Source organism: Ambystoma mexicanum, chromosome 10 (assembly GCF_040938575.1).
Source record: "Ambystoma mexicanum isolate Mex_15411 chromosome 10, UKY_AmexF1_1, whole genome shotgun sequence".
Classification (NCBI taxonomy): Eukaryota; Metazoa; Chordata; class Amphibia; order Caudata; family Ambystomatidae; genus Ambystoma; species Ambystoma mexicanum.
Window position 1 is genome coordinate 238163404 of NC_090932.1, and position 13784 is coordinate 238177187.

The 13784-nt window shown below is 44.6% G+C and overlaps 1 protein-coding gene across 1 annotated transcript in view; it reads left to right on the forward strand.

Moving 5' to 3' along the window:
• The first annotated feature begins 7389 nt into the window (after positions 1 to 7389).
• Positions 7390 to 13784, forward strand: part of LOC138491315 (espin-like protein) — a 484304-nt gene continuing 477909 nt past the window's right edge. Inside the window, exon 1 of the mRNA XM_069617768.1 lies at positions 7390 to 7742. The gene's annotated coding sequence lies outside the window, so the exon portion shown is untranslated. The remainder of the gene's footprint in view (positions 7743 to 13784) is intronic.

The window sequence follows — 13784 nt, forward strand, 5'->3', positions numbered from 1 at the left end:
GGGAGGCGGGACCTGGGGATTTGAGGTTATGGTGCGGCTGGGGAGACCGCAAGGGTCCCGAAAACAGCAGCGCCGCCATGATGGTCAAAAAAGGGGGCCATGGGTGACTAGCACACGCTCACCTGAGGTCAGGATGGAAAATGGCCCAGGGAGCAGAGCTGCAGCGAGTCAGCCAGGACCAACATGCTGCTTTAGACTGGACAAAAAGGGCCAGGGCAGGGTGCGGGAGGCGGGACCTGGGGAACTGGAGGCTACGATGCAGCTAGGAAGCCCGCGAGGGTCCTGAAAACAGCAGCGCTGCCATGATGGTCAAAATGGGTGGCAGGGTGTCACTAGCACACGCTCACCTGAGGTCAGGATGGAAAAAATGTTGTCAAATTGTACCCTTCAAACCCATTATCTTAAAAATGCTATTAGTGGGGATCAGGGCGTGCTCTATCTCTCTCTTTTTCTGTCCCTCTCCCTCTACCTCTCTCTCTCTCTCTCTCTCTCTCTCTTCTTCTTGCTCTCTTTCTCTCTTCTCTCTCTCTTTCTCTCTCTCTCTTCTCTCTCTTCCTCTTTCTCTCTCTTCTCCCCCTCCCCAGTCCCAACCATTTGTGTTCTCAAAGGCCATGAAGATTTCCTTGGGTGAGAACAGTAAAGCCTCCTGTGCCACCAGCCTCGCTGGAGGGACAATGCATCTGTGTGTATATATGTGTGTATGAGTAGAATAGCCCATTTCAGTTAAGCCGCACATGTCACAGTCCCACCTAGCAACCAACCCTGGAAGTTTACCTCTAATTCAGAGCCATAGAGCAAAGCATTCTGTGTATTCATGCATTAAACTAAATGCTTTCATGCTTGCTCCATATGAGTTTACTGTAATTGTCTTATAGGGCCATACTATTTTATACATATCTTTACCAGCTCAGAGATGCAACAACACCATCTCGCTGGATTGTACCCTTATGGGGGATACTCAGTGTAGTGTTGTTGACATACTTGTAATTGGAGTGTTGGGGCATGTTTACCTAACGACATCCATATTATAGTAGGTTTAAAAAAGAAGAGAAAAACAACCTTCTTCCATGGACTCTGAGAGAATAATATGCCCATTCAGTTTCCGAGCCTCATATTTCTTAGTGGCACCTAGTTATCGTTCCTAGAAGTTCACCTAAAAGTTCAGAGCCACAGAGCAAGGCACTATATAGGCCTCATCAGGAGTCTGGCGGTATCCTGTTGGTAATACCGCTGGGATACCACCAGCGCAAATACGGTTACTGCTACTCGAACCAGCGCTATTAGCACCGGATCATGAGTAGCAGTACATCAGTATGTTTCCATTCTCCATTGGACCCAATGGGGTTGGGGGGCGCTGTTATCACCAGCGGTAGTTGCGCCGGCGGTAATGGCACTGAAAACAGCCGAAAACGGGCAGTGACTAGACGTCCGGTTTTCCTGGGACAGTCCTGGGAGATCGCCCTCCTTCCCGGGATCCTGGGAGTTTTTTAATTTAATGATCCCCGTCCCGGAATTGGATGGGTGGCTGCAGTCCCGGTTTTTGCCAGGAACCGAATCAGAAATTATGAAATCGAGGCCCGGCGCGACTCTTCCTACGCGTGAAGGCTTTTCATGCACCCTTCCCCTCCCTGGAGGCTCTTCTCCAATGAGAGGAGTGTGTATGGAACACACACCCCTGCAACAGGCCAGCGACATGGAAGTAAGACTACAGTTTGTATCTGAGTCCTGTTTGTGTTTACTGTAGTCCTGCTTCTATGTCTATGGCCTGTCCCATTTTTTTTTATCTGGTCACCCTAAGTAATGGGACATTTTTACCTCCAGCTGAAAGCTGGAGGTAACACTCCCACTTACGGCCCGACTCATGATTGGGCCAACCCTTAAATGCGGCTGTAAACGCGTTACCGCCACATTTAAGGGATAAGGCCCAACTCATGATGAAGCCCAATGTCTATTCAGCCATTAAATGAAATGCTTACATTGTTGTTCCGTACAAGATTAATACTGTTCTCTTATAGAACAGCACTGTTTTAAACATAGCTTCACCAGCCAAAGAAAGACAGCTTTCCAGGATGCAGCATCCACGTTACGTTCTGCCTCGTGCCAGCTAACCATAGGAATTGTCCCTGCCAGTCGTCAAGTAACACAGCTGTCTACAGGGGGCAGCTGGTCACCACCAACGGGGCCCTGAGAGAATCCCCCCAACCCCCACATGCACTCACTTTCCACCATAGTTTTAAAATGTTCACATCTTTTTATAAAAACATGTTTTATTGTGTTTATGGTACAAATCCTACCTTACACACAATTTAATAACACACATCATGCAGGAGGTGTACTGATGGTAGCAAGCATGAATGGCGAGCCTCGAGGAACAAAAAATGATGGGAATGGCAAAAAATGTCCCATCCCTGAAGTGTTTTTGAAGTATTGTGCCAATAAGACTACCGCCCTCATGGCATAAGGCATGGAGAGGGCAACGCTCTTGGGAGGGAAGTGCCTGAAGGGTTTGGTGTATCTGCATTTATACTACTAACCCGCATGTTCCTCTTGTTCCTGAGTAGTTCCATAGAGTAGTAAGGGGTATCCGGGTATGTGGTCGGAGTGCCACTCAGCCACGGGTTTCTAACGGCTTGTGGCGGTACCAGGTGAGACACATGGAGACAGCAACTTCTTCTCCATGGTCTATTAAGCACTTGTTTGGCAACCTAAGGCGTGACGAGATAACCGGAGGTTAAGTAACACTGTGTTGTGTGATGGCTGTGGGCCCCTATTTGGCTGCCTACTGTGATTTGACCCATCCGTAAAATCTGAGCACAGATGGGCTAATGAGTTTCTATTTGGCCACCTGGCATGGAGTGACCCATTCAGCGAACCGGAACCGATTCATTGAGTAATGAATACAGAAGCACATGTAGATTGGGCGGCAGTGCTTTAAGCGGGATAACAAATCGAGGCAGGGATCTAGCGCACAGTGAGGTACATTTTTGGGTGTGGGGCCTATAAAAAAGCCGTGTCGACCTCAAATCCCAAAGCCTTTAAAAGAAGTGTAGCCTACTTAATGAAGAGTGACCTAACGGACACAATCGAGTTTTAATACTTACAATGAAAGGGGTAAATTATACTTTCAAATATATATTAAATAATATGAATGTGCTTAAAATATTGACCAAAATATATTCAGATATAAAACAGAACTTCAAATCAAAATAGGTCACTGCACCATGAAATCCCGTAGACCTGTTTGGAAGCAACCTAAGTTAAAATGTAATTAACTGCTGTTGTAATTATGAACATTACTGATAGTGACATCTACTGGTGAAAAGCAGTATTGTCATATCGCTTTGTATTTACAAGGAAGAGATCTATTGGGGAAATCCAGTTTGGACAGCCCTGCAGAGCCCCTGCTCAAGGGCAATATTTGGAGACTGCCCGAGCTGAGTCCTGGTTGCCCCAGCCCAGTTAAAGCCTTGCTGGGCAGGGAAGACTTGAAAGAAGCTGGATGTGTTCATTACTAGGAATGACAGATTAGGCAGAGAAATGTTAAGGCCCTCAGTGACTAAAATATACGAATGGAGATGCTAACAATGAAACGCTTTACACTATTATTACCTGGCGACGTGGGGTGGCGGCCTTCCAGCCAATCAGGAGGCCCCGAATGGGGGCTCCAAGTCTCGTCGGAGCTGGAGGCCACCATCTTCTCCTGCCGGGTCTGAGGTAAGTGTGCCCTGCACATCCCCTTCCCCTTGGCCTCCCCCCCGTTTCCACATATTTAGCTCCCTTTTCCCTCACTGGCACCGGGAACGCTAGTATTCCCGGCACATCACCGACGCAGCAGTGACTGCCATGGAAAGGGAGAAGAGACTACGTGTAGTGCCCTTCTGGCTGATCCATGGCCGCCATCTTGTTTGATAGTTTTTTTACAATTTGAGAAACAACAAACATGCTAGTTCTCAACTTGGAAAAAAAAACTATTAGTATCCAGGGTCAACGTGCCGGGATACTAATAGTAATAAACCACTATTGGTGGGTGCATTGCCGGGGCAGGTAATGCCCCAGGCTACGTTAAAGGCCTCACTTCGCCCAGGCTTCTAACTGGCCTGGGACATTACCTCTCCTGGTAATGCCCCCACCATCAGGGTTTATTGCTTAAGTAATTCACAGCCTTTGTTTACTGTCCTACTACAAGCTCTGTTTATCTTCTTTGTCTTGTCCTGTCCCACCACAGCTCTGTAGGTCAGCCAGGTCAAGTCAAACTTAACCCAAAATGTCAGTGGGGTGGGGAGGGTTGATCAGTGGCTTCACAAGCAGGCTGGGGTTATGGGAGCAAGCTGCCCCCCTCTGTGGCTCTTTTAAGAGCCAGACCTGGGCATTTGTCAGTGGCACACCTCTCCCGGTCGGCACCTCAATGAGGGTGCCGTAGGGGGAAAGGTGTCCCTCTGGCAGGACAATGTGTGCCTAGCATTCCTGTTCAGCACGCTCATTGTCCTGGCAGCAGGACACCTTACCCTTTTGGAACAGGAGAGATGGCCCGCTGCCAGGACAATGTCCCAAGGAGCTGCGGGCAGTAGAGGGGCTCTCACGTTGCTCTGTCAACAGAGCTTTACAATGTGAGTCATTAGGCACTGATGGGAAGGGGGACTATTAGCAGGGACTTCTGTGAGGGACGTCATTTAGGGGTTGCCAGATGTCGCAACTGCGACTTCTGAGGTCTTCCCTGCGACCTCTAAAAAAAATAATAATAAAGTTTTGTCTTTTTTTTTGTGTTTTTGTTTGTAATGCAAGCTCCTGGGCTGTGGCCAGCACCAGGTAGCTCTTTACTTCTGGAGTGGCTGGCTTTCTTGTTCAGGCCCCTTAAACAAAAGATGAAAAATAAGAACAGGAGTGCCACAAGTCTAACACTTTCAGCACTGACCCTAAATAAGAAAGAATAGGAATACCAAATAATGTGTCTTTCTGGAATTCTATACAAAAATTACTAGACTCATTAAAGGTTTATTTCAGGCACACTTCAGAGGATGAGTCACTGATTTAGTCTGTTCTCAAATGCCTCAACTCAGCCTCTCATCCTTCTGAGGTCGATAAATGAGTACCACCACAGGTTGGGTGATTATATAAAGTGCTTACGCGCTATATAATAACACATCATTAGGTCATGGACGTCTGCTTGCATTCACAGTAATTTGGTAATATGGGCCTATACACACTGATCTTAATGATACATATGGCGATTCATTCTTGTATGAAATGTACATTACATTATAGTGATATTGTAACCATATTTTTTGTAGTTTACAATGCTATGTGATGCCACTTACTGTTTTGTCAATGGGTGAAAGGTTGTGTTCCATCGCTTCCCGCGATATCACTTCAGGGTGGGGTCAAATGACATCCCTTCCTGTGCTGTCATCAGGGGTCAAGGGTCATGTGATGTCACTTCCGCTACCCCTGGCATTTTGGTGAAATGACGTCCCTGACTTCTGTCCCTTTAGAAATGTGAATAGGAGGGAGTGATCAGAAGAGAGAACGGTGCACAATGTTGCATGCTTTATGAAATAATGACTATCCTAGCGTTAAATCCCAAGACAGATTTGTTAGGCTCATTATAAGCTGCGTGTTGCTATTGTGGCTTTCCATGCATGATGGGGAGAATAAAACTAAAGCCATTCTCTTATTACTAAACATATTTCTATGGCAATGCATATAGTGTATAGTTAGTGTACTATGAAAGGCTAGTTTATTATCAAACGTGGTTTGCTTTCAAGGCATTGCTATACAGTATTATTTAAGCACATGAAATGCAAAGCAAAACCATAAATATATATATATCAACTAAACCTGGGAAGATGTGCTCAGTTGCTTAAATTGTCCACATATCTTTTTCAACATTTAACCAAAGTTTGTGATCCTGGGCAAATCATTTACACTGTGTCTCATCTACAGCTCTGTATGTGATTCTGATTCACTTCATAGCTTATGATAATATATCATGCTGTTATAAAAAAAAAGCCTAATTACTATAGAGTTGCTAACTTATGTGTCACTTGGCTTACTTGGCAACGTAGTCACTTCCATGGTGCCTCCAAGTATCAAAGACTAATGATGCTCCTTGCAATGTCCTTTTCTGTGAAGTCACTTCTGTTGGTGCAATCCATATGCAAATTAGGTTTGCATGGGGACCCAGTCATTTCATAACGAACATTTAAATAAATATATAAAGGGTAGTGGGGTGAGGGGGTTAAAATGGGTCATGATGGGGTTGGGGTGTCATGTAATATGGGTGAAAAATAGGGGCGGTTTGAGGGGGACCCCCAAATAAAAAATCTGTGTTTTTCAGTGTTTTGACCGCAATGAAATGTCCATCGTTAAAATCACTTATAACTGTTTTGCCCGAGAGCACCTGGACAGAGCTCTAATAGATGAGTTTCATGCATCTGTAATGATTCTATAGTTTATTTTTTTTGTTACGTGTTAAAATGCCATCTGCCAATAATGTTACCAAAAAAGTAGATTAGGGCAGATGTGGGCGGTTTAGGGGCGCACATGGGACCCTATGGAATTGCGCGCACTGCAATGAGGGGAAAAGATTGAAGGATTCGCCGTGGTTGGCAGTCTCAAACCGCACCACTGTCAGCAAATTGGATTGAGGAAATGTATAGCCTGGCAGGCATGGAAAATGTAATCTACAGAAGGCAGAAGAAATTGAAGATTTTTGATAAAATTTGGGTTCCTGTATGGTTGTATTTGGACTGTGAAAAGGGGGGTGGAAGTGGGGGGAGAGTGGGGCTGGGGGATACGGGTTGTGGTGGGGTTTATGAAACTTTTTGTTGCAATTCCCTGCTTCTCTAGGTCTTTTATGCTTTATTAGTTGTTATGATGTTGTTCTATTGACTAATACTGTTTGCTGTATATTTTTTTTATTTTATAAATAAAGAATTAAAAAGAAAAACAATTAGGGGAAAAGTAGCAGGGCTTTTTTCATGGCTCGCCCCCTGCACCCTCCCACTCTCGTAGTGCCCTGGCGGTGATATTGCTAAATCACAATCTACCCAATGGTCGTTGCGTCACTGCTCTAACCTTAATATTAACCCACTGGTCGTGGCCTGGTGTAAACCTCGGACAAGTCCTAGTGTCTTCCTTCGCTCCGAGTCTAATCATGCCCGTGTCGAAGTTGCCTGCGCTATGTGCGCTCGTGCTCTTGACACGGGGCTTCCCCACCCCCTCCACAACTCCATTACTGTGACTGCCACTTAATACTTGCCAGTGGATTAGAGGCTGAAATTAAATTTCCATCCTTGCTGCCGTGCACGCACTAAATCTTGCCCAGCCAGTCCCGCTTGCCCACCTCCACCGGCAACCCAAGCCGCCTAGAATCTGACACCCAGGGCTGCCTCTGTTGTGTGCGGGAGGTGACGCAGCATGCTCAGGAGCGCGGAGGCTGGGGCGACCGTGATCCTACCTCACAGGTAAATGATCCTGCGCCGAACACAGGGGGCTGCGGCCACCCGACACGGGGCGCTGAATTATTCACACCAGTAAAGCTGTGCCTGCCCTTCTTGTCAGGGCAAGAGAGCGAGCGCGCGTGCCGAGGTTTGCACAGACTTCTAGGCCGGAGTACACCAGGACACCCCAGCCTCTGCCAGCCTGCCCGTGACCCGTCCCGGAGACCGCCTGTGTCCGCAAAGTGCCTCCCGTGTCGCCTCGCTGCGCTCCTGAGATTCGCATCACACTGCTTGATTGTATAGGTATGTATGTAGGTGTGACCCACATTCCAGATTCCCAAAATGTCACCAAGGAGAGATCAAACGTTGGGTTTAGGAAAACTGTTAGGCAATAAAACATTGCTCCCACGGTGCTTGTCTGGACACGCCACGTTCCTACTCATTTTACCGATTTTCTTGTAGTCAACCCAAATTCCTTTATTTCCACGCAAAATACATTTTGGGGTTTTAGGAGATTAGGCAGTCATTGCTTGAAATTCAAATCGGCTGTGAGTCGGGTTATGAAGCCTAAATGCCTTCTGGGGCCAGGTTGGGGGAGTGGGGAGAGGTGTGTTGTAGATGTGGAGGGCGGTCGGGGGACTTATTTGAGCAGAAGGCAGACGTTTTCCCTATTGGAGCACACCCCTTAAGAAACATATTAAGGAACAGTCGTTGGAATTTTTATTTCCAGGTTTGAATCCCAGCTCATTACCGCTAGCATCTGATCCTGGGCAAGCGCTTTGTTTTCTCCAAGCGCCTGAATGACCGACAGCGTGTGTGAATTGTTAGTGTTGCGAAACGTGATCTGCAGGCCTCTTCATTCAACGATTCATGACACAACCCTCTTCTTACACTACTGTCATGCGCAGAGTTTAAAGAGCAGTTTCGGGGCGTACACGCGTTTACAGAAAATACCAGCAAGTCTTCATGTTATAGGACTTAGCACAGCCTGGCAGTTCTCAATATTTTACGACAAAGCACTAACGTGTCTTCCTGATTAAGGAGTGCCACCACTTTTCAATGCAAATTACAGGACGTGTTAAAAGACAAGTACCGCCATTACTCCTTGGTAAAGTGCTGGCCCTGCCTAATGTCCAAAGACAGGGCACTTACTGGTCGCTCTCACTGTGAAAGATGAAGTTCTGACGTTTCTCTTTCTTTTTTAATTGGTTCATAGTCAAAACATCGAAAAACAAAAGGTCGAAAGTCAAAATATCGAAAAAAAAGGTCGAAAAAAAAGTCGCATTTTATTTATAACATTTTTTATTCGAAATGGGGGGGTTCCCCCAACCCCCTTTTTTATTTTATTTTTGTTTTTACCTTTTTTTTTTACATACGAGAGCCAAAAAATAAATATAAATAAAAAAATAAATTATTCAACTTTATTTTTTTTTACTTTTTTTTAGACTTTTTGTCTTTCGACATTTTTTTTCTCGATATTTTGACTGCACACCTTTTTAATTATTTGTACATTTTACAAGGAACAGTTAACAGTAAATAGTAAAACAATATAATACATGTAGATAAGAGAATACATATTTACAAACTCAGAACTAGTACATTTTTAGAAATTCATCCCAAATTTTTGTATACAAGTTAAGCTTCCCTTGTTTCCTATAAATCACTCTCTCCCTGTTGGCAAGACAGGTCATCTCCTCAATCCAATCCACCACCGTCAGAGCAATCCGAGATTTCCAGCTCCTTAATATCATCTTTTTGCATATACAAGCCCCCCTGAACAACATTTTTTTTTGAGAGACTGAAAGATCTCCAAGCAACTCATCACAACCTAAAACCATCGTTTTGAAATCCAGAGCAATAACCTGATTTAAAATTCGCAGGCAAAACGTTTCTCCATGCTTATAGGCTGAGCACCAATACTTCTACAATTTTAAAGCCAGAGCTCTAGTAAAACTTTATGTTTATGAGGGAGCCCTGACATATTTTAACCTTGAAAGACGTGGCATGGTTAGTTCCAATCCCTAAAGATAAAATACGGCGGATAGCACTTTATTTTAAATTGCAAGGTAGTGCCATTTCTCCACCTTTAAAGCTGACTAAATTGCCAATTTTAGAACCAGAAGTCGGGGGTTCTAATACCAACTTGTGCATTTGACCAAAATCGGGTAGTCGAAGGCAGGTCACGTTATCAAAGTATTCCTCTAAACTTAAGTATGTGTGGTACATGTATGCAAACGAACAATTGTACAGTGTAATGCCTTTATTACATGGCTCCTCGTAGTCTGGTTTCTTTAATCTGCTGACTCATACACACAGTACTGGTTGATGTTCAGCTTCTCAAGTTTCAGATCCTTATCCTACATTGACATATACTATAGATTTCGTTTTTATATTGTGAACATGTGTTCTGTGTTGCCAGTTATTGGCAGTCTTCCACAGCTGCTCCCTCCATTTTCCATTTATTGCCAGCGTATGGCTAGGCAATTACATCATTTGCCAGGTATTACCATCATATGTACAGGTGCTACCATAATTTGCACAGTATTGCCATCCTATATGTCATATGGCCGCTATTGCTATCATATGCCAGGTATTGCCATCATATGCCCATTTTGCTGCAGTACTCCGGGTGAGTGTTGTGCCTTGTTAGGACCCTTTTGGGCCCGTTTATTTGTTGCCTGCAGACCCTTCTTGTGGTGCCCCTAGCCCGCTTTCACCCCGTGCAGCCATCCCTCCCCGCAGACCGTCTCCCTTCCGTGTTTTCTTCCTCCTCCCGCCTCCTCCACCCCTGATTGGCTGGATTGCCACCTGCACGGCCCTGATTGGTCCTGACGAGAAGCTCTCCCTTTCATTGCTGGTCCTCCCAGGGCAGCCCTCTGCCCGGCAGCCCATCAGCTAAGGACCCGAGGCAAAGGACGGCTCCTACAGTGACGGCTCCAGATCGTATCTGCAGGTATCCGCAGGAGAAGCAAGAAGCCAACAATAAGTAAGTGTGGCAAGGGCGGGGACTGAAGCAAATACTTCACGCCATACTACCCTACGACTCCACCCATAGAAACTATTTTGCCCACCTGTGGTGTAGTCTATACTTAGAAAGTGTTCCTAATAGCATTCTGTGGTACAATTGTATTTTGACAGTCCCCCGTAATATCATATCTGTGGTCTAGTTGCATTTAGAAAGTCTGCCTAATAGCATATTTGATTTGATTTGATGGATTTGTAACACGCTCTAAACAGACCTAACCGTATAATGGCACAGATCGTATTAATAACTCAGGAAGGCTAGGACAAAGTATATTCTTAAGTATATTTGAGAGCAAGAAAAGATCTAATTTTTATCCAGTGGGCACATTTTATTTAAACAGGAAGGTCTTTAAGGCCTTCCGGAAACTAAGCAGGGTCTCTGATTTCCGTATTTCCCTGGGTAGACTGTTCCAAAGTCTGGGACCATACAACGAGAATCTTCTATCCCCTCTAGAAACAAATGTAGATGGGGAAATGATTAATAGTGCTTGGTCACTTGAGCGAAGGGGTCTTGATGGTTTATAATATCTAAGCATTTCCTTAAGATAGTCTGGTGCCATATTATTCAGACATTTGAAGATCAGACAGGCTATTTTAAATTTTATATGGTCTTAAACTGATAGCCAATGGATTTGACAAAATGAGACATGGGCTGTTTTTTTGAGCCATAGATCAGCCTGACCGCAGCATTCTGCGCTCTTTGCAGTCTGCTGATCTGTTTTTTCGGAATGCCCACCAGTTGACTATTACAGTAGTCCAGGTGAGCATTCGTAAGTGCCCCCACTACTTGAGGATAGTCTTCCTGTGGAATGTAGGGAAGTGTTTGTCGTAGGAGCCGCAGGGAATAAAAGATTGCTTTTACTTTGGCTCCAACCTGGCTTTCGCTACCCAGATTGTCTTGCCAAATACAGCCGAGGGTTTTCACCTTTGTGGAGAATGTAAGCTCCACTCCTAATAGCTTAGGAAGAGGTTGAGTTTTTATTGCGGTCATGAGGTGTTCCGGGCCAAACATAATGAATTCTGTCTTGGAAACATTCCGTTGCAGTTGATTAGAGGCGATCCACTCACTGATTTGCTGAAGGCATTCTCCAATTTTGATAATAGTTTCTTTAACCTTATCGATTGAGATGAAAATCTGAGTGTCATCAGCGTAGGACTGGAAACTGACTCCATGCCGTCTCAAGATTTCCATGACTAATCGAAGGTATAGGTTAAACAAGAGAGGTGACAGTGAGGAGCCCTGTGGGACCCCACAGTCAACACTACTAGGAGCCGAGGTCAAGGCACCCAGTTTAACACATTGTTGACGTCCCTCCAAGAAAGACCTGAACCATTGGATGGCTTGTTCTGAAACTTTTCCAATCATCCTCAGTTGCTCCAGGAGGATCTCATGATTGACCATGTCGAAGGCAGCTGACAGATCAAGCATCACTAAAAGTGAAAGCTTGCCCAGGTCAGCTACCCTCAGCAACTCATCATAAACTAACAGCAATGCTGTCTCCGTACCAAATCTAGGACGGAACCCCGACTGCAGGGCATCAAGGAGTGAGTCCTCTTCAACAAATGCACGCATATCTGTGGTTAGAAAGTCCCCCTGATTTTAGAAGTGTGCCTAATACCGTGCCTTGCTTGAATTTAGAAGTGTGCCTAATACCCTCTCTGTGCAAAGTTGAATTTAGAAGTGTGCCTAATAGCCTCTCTGTGCAAAGTTGAATTTAGAAGTGTGCCTAACATACTCTCTGTGCATAATTGTATTTGGTTGCCTAAATATCCTCTCTGTACAATGTTGAATTAGTAGTGCGCCTAATAGCGTGCCTTGCTTGAACATAGAAGTGTGCCTAATATCCTCTCTGTGCAAAGTTGAATTTAGAAGTGTGCCTAATAGCCTCTCTGTACAAAGTTGAATTTAGAAGTGTGCCTAATATCCTCTCTGTGCATAATTGTATTTGGTTGCCTAAATATCCTCTCTGTACAATGTTGAATTAGTAGTGCGCCTAATAGCGTGCCTTGCTTGAACATAGAAGTGTGCCTAATATCCTCTCTGTGCAAAGATGAATTTAGAAGTGTGCCTAATATCCTCTCTGTGAAAAGTTGAATTTAGAAGTGTGCCTAATATCCTCTCTGTGCAAAAGTTGAATTTAGAAATGTATATAACAGCACTTTGGCATAGCAGAATTTAGACAGTGTCCCTAATAACGTCACCGTGCCAAAGTCTAGAAAGGCTGCCCTATAGCTTATCTGTGTCATAATTGCATTTAGAAAGTCTGCCCTATAGCTTATCTGTGTCATAATTGCAATCAGAAACTCTGCCCTATAGCAAACCTGTGTCATAATTGAATTTGAAAGTTGCATTTAGAAAGTTTACCCTATAGCGTATCTGTATCATAACTGCATTTAGAAAGTCCTCCTAAATTGCACTTAAAAGTCCACCTAAAAGCACATCTGTGGCGTTGTTACATTCGAAATTCTCCCTAATAGCATACCTGTATGCCAGCTTGCTCGAAGAAAGTCTATCAAACAGCGTAACTGAGCTGTTGTTGCAACTGGATAGGCCACCTAATAGCTACACTTCAAAATCGCCTAAAAGCATATCTGCGGCCTAGTTTGGAATTAGTACATTAAAACTTAGAATAAGTGAGTAATATCACCCTGCTTAGTTGAACCCCAGAAACCATGAATAATCTCACCTAGTGATATAGCTGAACTTATAAAGTCCAGATATAAAGTGTAATTTGCATCTGAAACTGTACCTAATAGCAGTAGTTGCAACTGGATAGGCTGCCTAATAGCATATTCTAAGATCTAGCTACAATTCAAAACCGCCTAAAGGCATATCTGCAGCATAGTTTGCAATTAGTACATTAAAACTTAGAATAAGTGAATAATATCACCCTGCTTAGTTGAACCCCAAAAACCATGAATAATCTCACCCAGTGGTATAGCTGAACCTATAAAGTCCAAATATAAAGTGTAATTTGCATCTGAAACTGTACCCAATAGCAGGTACTGCCGTGGTGCTGTTAATCACAGAAAAAGTGACCAATTAACATCTGATGTTATAGCTAAAGTGGCCTAAACCCATCTATATCACAGTTACTAACCATGAGTGCCACTCAATCCACCAAGGTCTGCCGGAAACGAACCCTGTGCACCGCCCCCGCCCTCCTGCCAGCCCTGCCTCCGGTCCCCTCCTCCACAAATCATCCCACCCTCAACCACATCCCCTACCCATCCCCTTTCCAAACACCAAGCCTGAGGGGCACGATGGCGAGCCAACCACCCTAAAACCACTGCTACTCTGAACCCCATCACTGATCAGCC